Genomic DNA, 7,658 nt, shown 5'->3' with positions numbered 1-7,658 from the left:
TTGGGACCTTTCCCGAAAATGTCACGCAAAGGTCCTCTTTATCGAGAATGATTGTAGACCTTGTGACTATTGGCCCATCCACTGATAAATCTAGTTGTAAAGCTATGTCTTCCAATGTGATTGTACACATACCGCATGGAAGATGGAAAGTGTGTGTCTTGGGCTTTCATCTTTCCACCAACACGCTGATGAGTGTAGGATCAAGTTTACAGCCCCCAAACATACGAGACGCATGCAAGAATCCTACGTCTTGCAGGTAACAACGAATTTCGGTGATTGATCCCTTTGACAAATTATATATGAATCCCTCTAAAACATGATCATTCGCCTATACGTAAGTTTCTTATCTATAAATTACCAAGGACGCCCATCACCCAAAGTCACAACAAAAAACATAACACAACACCAACCTCATCATGATAAAGCAAGTTTAAGCCATGGTTTCCCCCACTAATTTCCTTTCTCGCGCCTTCCTTTGGTTGGCTCTTGTAGTCACCGTTTTCTCCTTATCTCCTAAATTTTATGACAAAGTTTGTCCCCAAGCTTTACCTACCATCAAAAGAGTAGTGGAGGTCGCTGTCCATAAGGAGCACCACATGGGTGCTTTTTTACTTCATCTTCACTTCTATGAATGCCTCATATTATATTATACAAGTACTTTCTAAGTTCCATCCATATATTCCGATCTAGAACTATTCTTCATTCTATTGTAGGGTTGTGACGGTTCACTTCTTTTGGATTCTACATCTTTTGAAACTGAGAAAATTGCTCGTGGAAATTTTATTTCTATTAGAGGGTTTGAAGTTGTTGACCAAATTAAGGCTGGAATGGATAGATTTTACGGATGCCTTATAGTCTCTTGTGCTGATATCTTAGTTGTGGCTGCCCGAGATTCAGTAGTTGCGGTAATATTCAATACTTTAGGTTTTTTATTGTCTAATTATCAATTCATACGCCTAGAAAGTCATTTCTAAATGAAAAATAAATTGTTGAAGCTTGGAGGTCCAATATGGAAGGTTCGCTTGGGTAGGAGAGACTCGACTAGAGATTGGAAGGATTTAGCAAACAGTACCCTACCATCCGCATCAATAGATCTCCCTGCGCTGATCAGCAACTTCAAGAACCAGGGCTTGAACAAGAGAGATCTTGTAGCTCTCTCCGGTGGCCACACCATTGGATTGTCACAGTGTGTTACTTTAGGAACAGGAGTTACAATGCAACAGATATTGATCTTGCCTTTCCAAAGAGCGTAGAGCAACTTGCCCATGCACCGGAGGGAACACTAATCTCACTCCCTTTGACCTAACCCTTGCACGTTTTGACACTGCATATTTTAAAAACCTCGTGAAGGAAAAGGGACTACTCACCTCTGATCAAGCACTTTTCAATGGTGGGTCAACTGATAAACTTGTAGAGACTTACAGCAAGAATACTGATGCTTTTTGGGTTGATTTCGGCAAGTCTCTGATTAGGATGGGTAACATTATGCCTTTGACTGGAAAGCAAGGAAAAATTCGTGTTAACTATAGGAAAATGAATGAATGAATCTACCGTGCTATTTATCGACTGTCCAACTAATCAATTTTTATAGTTTTGTTGTTAATTATTGTATTAATTGTTGCGAAAATTAAAGAACATAAATGAAATGTTAGATTATGTGCCTCATATTGTTTGATACATTTCATTGTAATAATTGAAATAATAAAAATAAAAGTATTTAAAGAAACGTTAGATTATGTGGAATAGTAATATTGAAATACGAAATAATTCCAAAAAGAAGGCGAAAAATCATGTTTATTTGCTAGCTTCACACCTAATTGTGGCTTTTGGATCAGGCTTGCAATTGGTTTCTTGTTGCAAACTTGACCTAGAGATAGTTGTTTGAGAATAGTAAATTTAGATTAGAGTTTAGGTTTTTCACAAGATAAATGTAAACTTTTAAGGTATGGAAGCTTGTGTTTTGAACTATACTTTAATGCTTAAGTCAACAATAGGTAAAGTTTAGGAATAAAAATTATGCAACTTAAGATAATAAGAGATTGAAAGTATAAATGTTTGGAATAAGATTTGTACCTAAGTATTTATATTTAGCGCACAGGAAACCAAAGGAATTTCTCAATAAATGGTTGTTGATTGTTTGTTTGACCATACTAGAGCGATGGCCTCCATGGTTTTCTTAATGGTTGGTTTATTATTCTTGCAACCTAACTTGTTTAGTACCATCTAATCAAGGTTGTTGGGTCTTGACAGTTGTGCATGTGTAAAAATATGAATGGTTACATCAAGTATGATATTATAATTGGATTTGGAAGCTTGAAAATGTAATGAAATAGATTGACAATAAAATACGGTAATGAAATGAGTTATGTGAAATTTATATGAGTTTGTGACTTGATAAAAGATATCAAAATGAAATAGTATAATGCTATGGAATCAATTGTGAATATATACATTTATATATGTGGATCATTATAAAGTAAATACATGAACTTTTGTATGGATAAATTGGAAATGAGCCCTGGGGAAGGCTAAAATGAATACAAATGAGTCGATCGACTTCAGAAAGAGACTTGAATGATTCTTAAATGGTTTATTGTTGTGGAATGAACATGAAATTGATTGTTATAATGTTAATGATATAAATGTTTGATTCATGATTAATATGGAATTTTAAAAAGACTTTATGATAGGTGTGTTGGAACGCCAGCGGCCCTAGGGCGCAGCAGAAAATTAAAACATTGGGCGATCCTAACCATGGATCCATGTGTGAGGAACGAATCGGGGTGAAATAAAGGTTTCAAAATTACCGAATCTTTATTCTGAGTAGACAACAACGCCTCAGCAACGAGTAATCTGATCTACTATCGAACCAAGCCGCAATCTATCGTGACTCCGGCCTCTACGTAATCCACCTAGTTGACAATGAAAGGAAGGAATCCCCAAAACTGTTTTGGAAACTAGACCCCAAGTAAAGAAAACACGAGATTTTTATATCTATTTTTAAGGTTTCTAGAAATTAAATAAATATAACTATACTTTAAACCGAAAATTATAATTACATTAATTATAATAATGATTTCGGTAAACTATATATTTATTTGAATTTATATACTAACCAAATTCATGTTCTCATTATGCTTACAACAACCGTGTACATAATGTGTTCGATATTTGATTATCCAATTAAATTAATTCTATAACTAATTTAATTCAAGCGACAACCAAACACAATACCAACTATGTTTTATTCCGTTCATTTCAACTATAGGGTGTGACCCTATAGGTTCTTGTAATGTTAGCAGTAATACTAGAACGATTCCAATGTTACAAACAATGAGTGGCACCTAGCAATGCATCATTGCTACCTAAGTCACAAGAAATCGTGATTCGACATAACATTTTTATGATTAACCTTTCATGCAATAATCCTTAAGTCTTTTATCTCTGGATTGGACACAAGTCATGGAATAGTCACACTTGCATAGTCCATTCCATGTTCCTTGATATCTTAAGTAGACTATGATATACAAATAAGTATGACATCTCATATCAGCTTATTTGAGCATGGCCATGCATTTCTAGTCTCACTCAATCAAGTGGCCTAAGATATTACTCTCATTATGTAGGAGGGACTTATTCTATATCGATCAACCATATCCCTCTACATAGATCATGGTATATCTAACATCATCATTTATAGAACAACCAGTTACGGTGTACATTTGACTGTATCAAAATATACAACTCACGATGTTGGAATTATGATGATCTCAAGTTTGAGGATCATATACATATTAATGACTATGAGTAATGTTGTGACAATTACATAATAATCCAAGAAACATACTCATAACGGGTCAGTCCAATATGTTATTCTCTAACACACATATTCATGCATCGATTTCGACATTCCATATCAGTGACAACTCTTTATCATCAATCAACTACATGTTAGTCTTAATGCATTATTGTTGTTCTATCCAACAATAATACTTGACTAAGGACCTTTTAAGAATAATCATATTACTCTCAGCACATTATTATAAAATAGTTTATTTATACACAGAAAAGAAACTGAAATAATAATGGTAACGCCTTATATTAATAAACATGATAAATCAAGTATGTTATTACAATCATCTCATGATTGATCTTTGGGAATACTCTAACAATCTCCCGCTAGCACTAAGACCAATCACTTATATATCTAATACCAAGGGACTTAGTGTGACGATCATGCTTCTGCTGTGTCAGAGGCTTGGTTAGGGGATCAGCAATGTTATCATCTGTAGCTACTCTGCATATCTCTACATCACCTCGATCAATAATCTCTCGAATAAGATGGTAGTGCCTAAGTATATCTTTGGATCGTTGGTGAGATCTAGGCTCTTTAGCTTGTGCAATGGTTCCATTGTTATCACATCGAAGTTCTATAGCATCTGATATGCTAGGTACAACCCCTAGTCCAGTAATGAACTTTTTGATCCAAACCGCTTCCTTTGCTGCCTCACTGGCTGCAATATACTCGGCCTCTCTTGTAGAATCAGCTACTGTACTTTGCTTTGAACTCTTTCAGCTCACAGCACCACTATTAAGGAAAAACACAAAACCTGATTGTGATCAAGAATCGTCCTTGTCGGTTTGGAAGCTGGCATCAGTGTAACCTTTTACACTTAACTCTTCCTCACATCCATATATTAGGAACGTATCATTAGTTCTTCTTAAGTACTTAAGGATATTCTTGACTGTGGTCTAGTGACCTTCACTGGGATTTACTTGGTACCTGCTCATCATACTTAAGGCATATAGACATCTGGACGGGTACATAACATGGCATACATGATAGATCCAATAGCAAAAACATATGGAATTTTACTCATGCGTTCTCTCTCTTGTGGAGTTGAAGGACACATTTCTTTCAAGAGTGAAATACCATGTCTCATAGGTAGGAATCCTCTCTTAGATTCTTCCATACTGAACCTTTTCAGTACTTTATCTATGTATGTACTTTGGCTTAGACCTAGTAGTCGTCTTGATCTATCTCAATAGATCTTCACTCCTAATATGTAAGTGGCTTCGCCCAAGTCTTTCATCGAAAAACAACTTCCTAACCAAGTCCTAATAGACTGCAAGGTAGGTATGTCATTTCCTATGATAAGTATGTCATCCACATATAGTACCAAGAATGTGATAGTGCTCCCACTAACTTTCTTGTAAACACATGGCTCATCTTCATTTTTTATAAAACCAAACTCTTTGATTGCATCGTTAAAACAAAGATTCCAACTTCGAGAAGCTTACTTTAATCCATAAATAGATCTTTGTAGCTTACATACCTTTCTAGCATCCTTTGGATTGACAGAACGTTCAGGTTGTGTCATGTACACATCCTCTTCAAGTTTCCCATTAAGGAAAGTTGTCTTGACGTCCATCTACCAGATTTCATAGTCATGAAATGCAACTATAACAAGCAAGATCTTGATGGATTTAAACATAGCTACAGGAGAAAAGGTTTCATCATAGTCAACACCATGAACTTAGCGAAAACCTTTAGCGACTAATCGCCCCTTGTATGTTTGTACATTACCATCCATGTCAGTTTTCTTTTTGAAAACCCACTTGCACCCTATCGGTTTAATCCCTTCGGGTGGGTCAACCAAAGTCCATACTTGGTTTTCATACATGGAATCCATCTCAGATCTCATGGCCTCAAGCCATTTCTCAGAGTCTGGGCTCGTCACCGCTTCTTGATAAGTCCTAGGCTCATCTTGATCTATAAGTAGAACGTCACCATGCGTTGTAATGAGAAATCCATATCTCTCAGGTGCTTGGCGTTCTCTTAAAGATCTACGCGGTGGTTGTGTTTCTACAGCAGTTACTTGTTCCTCAATTCCTTGTGGAACTTGCTGTTGTTCTATCTCTGGTTCAGTGATATTTTGTGATTCTTGAATTTCATCAAGTTCAATCTTTTTCCCACTTCCTTTTCTAGAAACAAATTCTCTCTCTAGGAAGACAGCAGTCCAAGCAACAAGTATTTTGTTCTCAGTGGGATTGAAGAAATAATATCCTTTGGTTTCTTTCGGATACCCCACAAAAACACACTTTTCAGAATTGGGTTCAAGCTTAGTAGACGTCTAACGTTTAACATAAGCTTCGCAACTCCAAATTTTCATAAAAGACATACTGGGAAATTTTCCAGTCCACATCTCATATGGCGTCTTTTAAATCGATTTAGATGGAACACGATTTAATGTGAAAGCAGCTGTCTCAAGTGCATGTCCCCAAAAAGAAGTCGGCAGATCAGCATGACTCATCATGGATCGAACCATGTCTAACAAAGTTTGGTTTCTTCTCTCAGAAACCCCATTCCATTGAGGAGTACCAGGAGGAGTAAGTTGTGAGACAATCCCACATTGCTTCAAAAGATCATCAAACTCTAAGCTCAAATACTCCCCACCTCGATCAGATCGAAGTGTCTTGATAGTTTTTCCTAGTTGATTTTGTACTTCATTTTTGAATTCCTTGAACTTTTTAAGGGACTCAGACTTATGGCGCATGAGATAAACATACCCATATCTACTGAAATCATCAGTGAAAGTAATGAAGTAGTGAAATCCTCCTCTAGCCTGTGTATTTATTGGCCCTTATACATCAGAATGTATTAGGCCCAATAAATCACTAGCTCGTTACCAGTAAAAGGATATTTAGTCATTTTTCCCAATAAGCAAGATTCACATACTTCAAATTGTTCAAAAAAATGAATCCAAGAGGCGATCTTTATGGAGCTTGGACATACGTTCCTCACTTATGTGGCCCAAACGACAATGCCATAGATAAGTTTGATTTGAGTCATTTATTTTCGATCTTTTAGTATTTATGTTGTAAATGGGATTCATTTGATCTAAAATGTAGAGGCCATTAATCAATTGTGTCGAACCATAGAAAACATTATTGAGATAAAAGGAACAATAATTATTCTTAATAATTATCTCAAAACCAATTTTGTCTAAATAAGAAATTGAAATAATGTTTTTAGTCAAACTTGGCACATAATAACAATCCTCTAAACATAAACCAAGTCCACTAGGAAAAGATAAATTATATGTTCTCACAGCTAATGTAACAACTTTTGTTCTATTCCAGCTTGTAGGTCCACATCTCCTCTAGCCAAAGTCCTACTCCATTGTAGTCCCTATACAGAAGTAAAAATGTGAGAACCACAACCAGTATCTAACACCTATGAAGTAGTAGTTGATAAATTAATATCAATAACATAAATACTTGAAGCAGACGTTCCGCTTATTTTGGCCTTCTTGACTTCCTCAAGATAGATAGGGCAGTTCTGCTTCCAATGTCCAGTCACACCACAATGAAAACAGTTTCCTTCCTTAGCCACCCCACCTTTAGGTTTCAATGCAGCCTTTACTTTTCTAGGCTTGGGCCTACCTTTGCCCTTGGGCTTTGTCTGAACTTTGGCCTTTCCCTTGCCCTTGTTATTTCAGACCATCAGTATAGGATTGGGTCCAACCTTTTTCATGTTACCTTCAGCAGTTCGTAACATACTGAGCAACTGTGGCAGAGTCTTATCAATTTCATTCATATTGAAATTGAGGACAAACTGGCTGTAGCTATCCAGCAACGATTGCAAAATAACATCA

General features: G+C 36.2%; 1 pseudogene; it reads left to right on the top strand.

The window, feature by feature from the left end:
• The first annotated feature begins 437 nt into the window (after nt 1–437).
• On the top strand, nt 438–1,545 carry LOC105784637 (cationic peroxidase 1-like; annotated as a pseudogene).
• The last annotated feature ends 6,113 nt before the right edge of the window (nt 1,546–7,658 follow it).

Source organism: Gossypium raimondii, chromosome 7, assembly GCF_025698545.1.
Source record: "Gossypium raimondii isolate GPD5lz chromosome 7, ASM2569854v1, whole genome shotgun sequence".
NCBI lineage: Eukaryota > Viridiplantae > Streptophyta > Magnoliopsida > Malvales > Malvaceae > Gossypium > Gossypium raimondii.
This window is presented reverse-complemented; position numbering and strand designations above follow the sequence as displayed.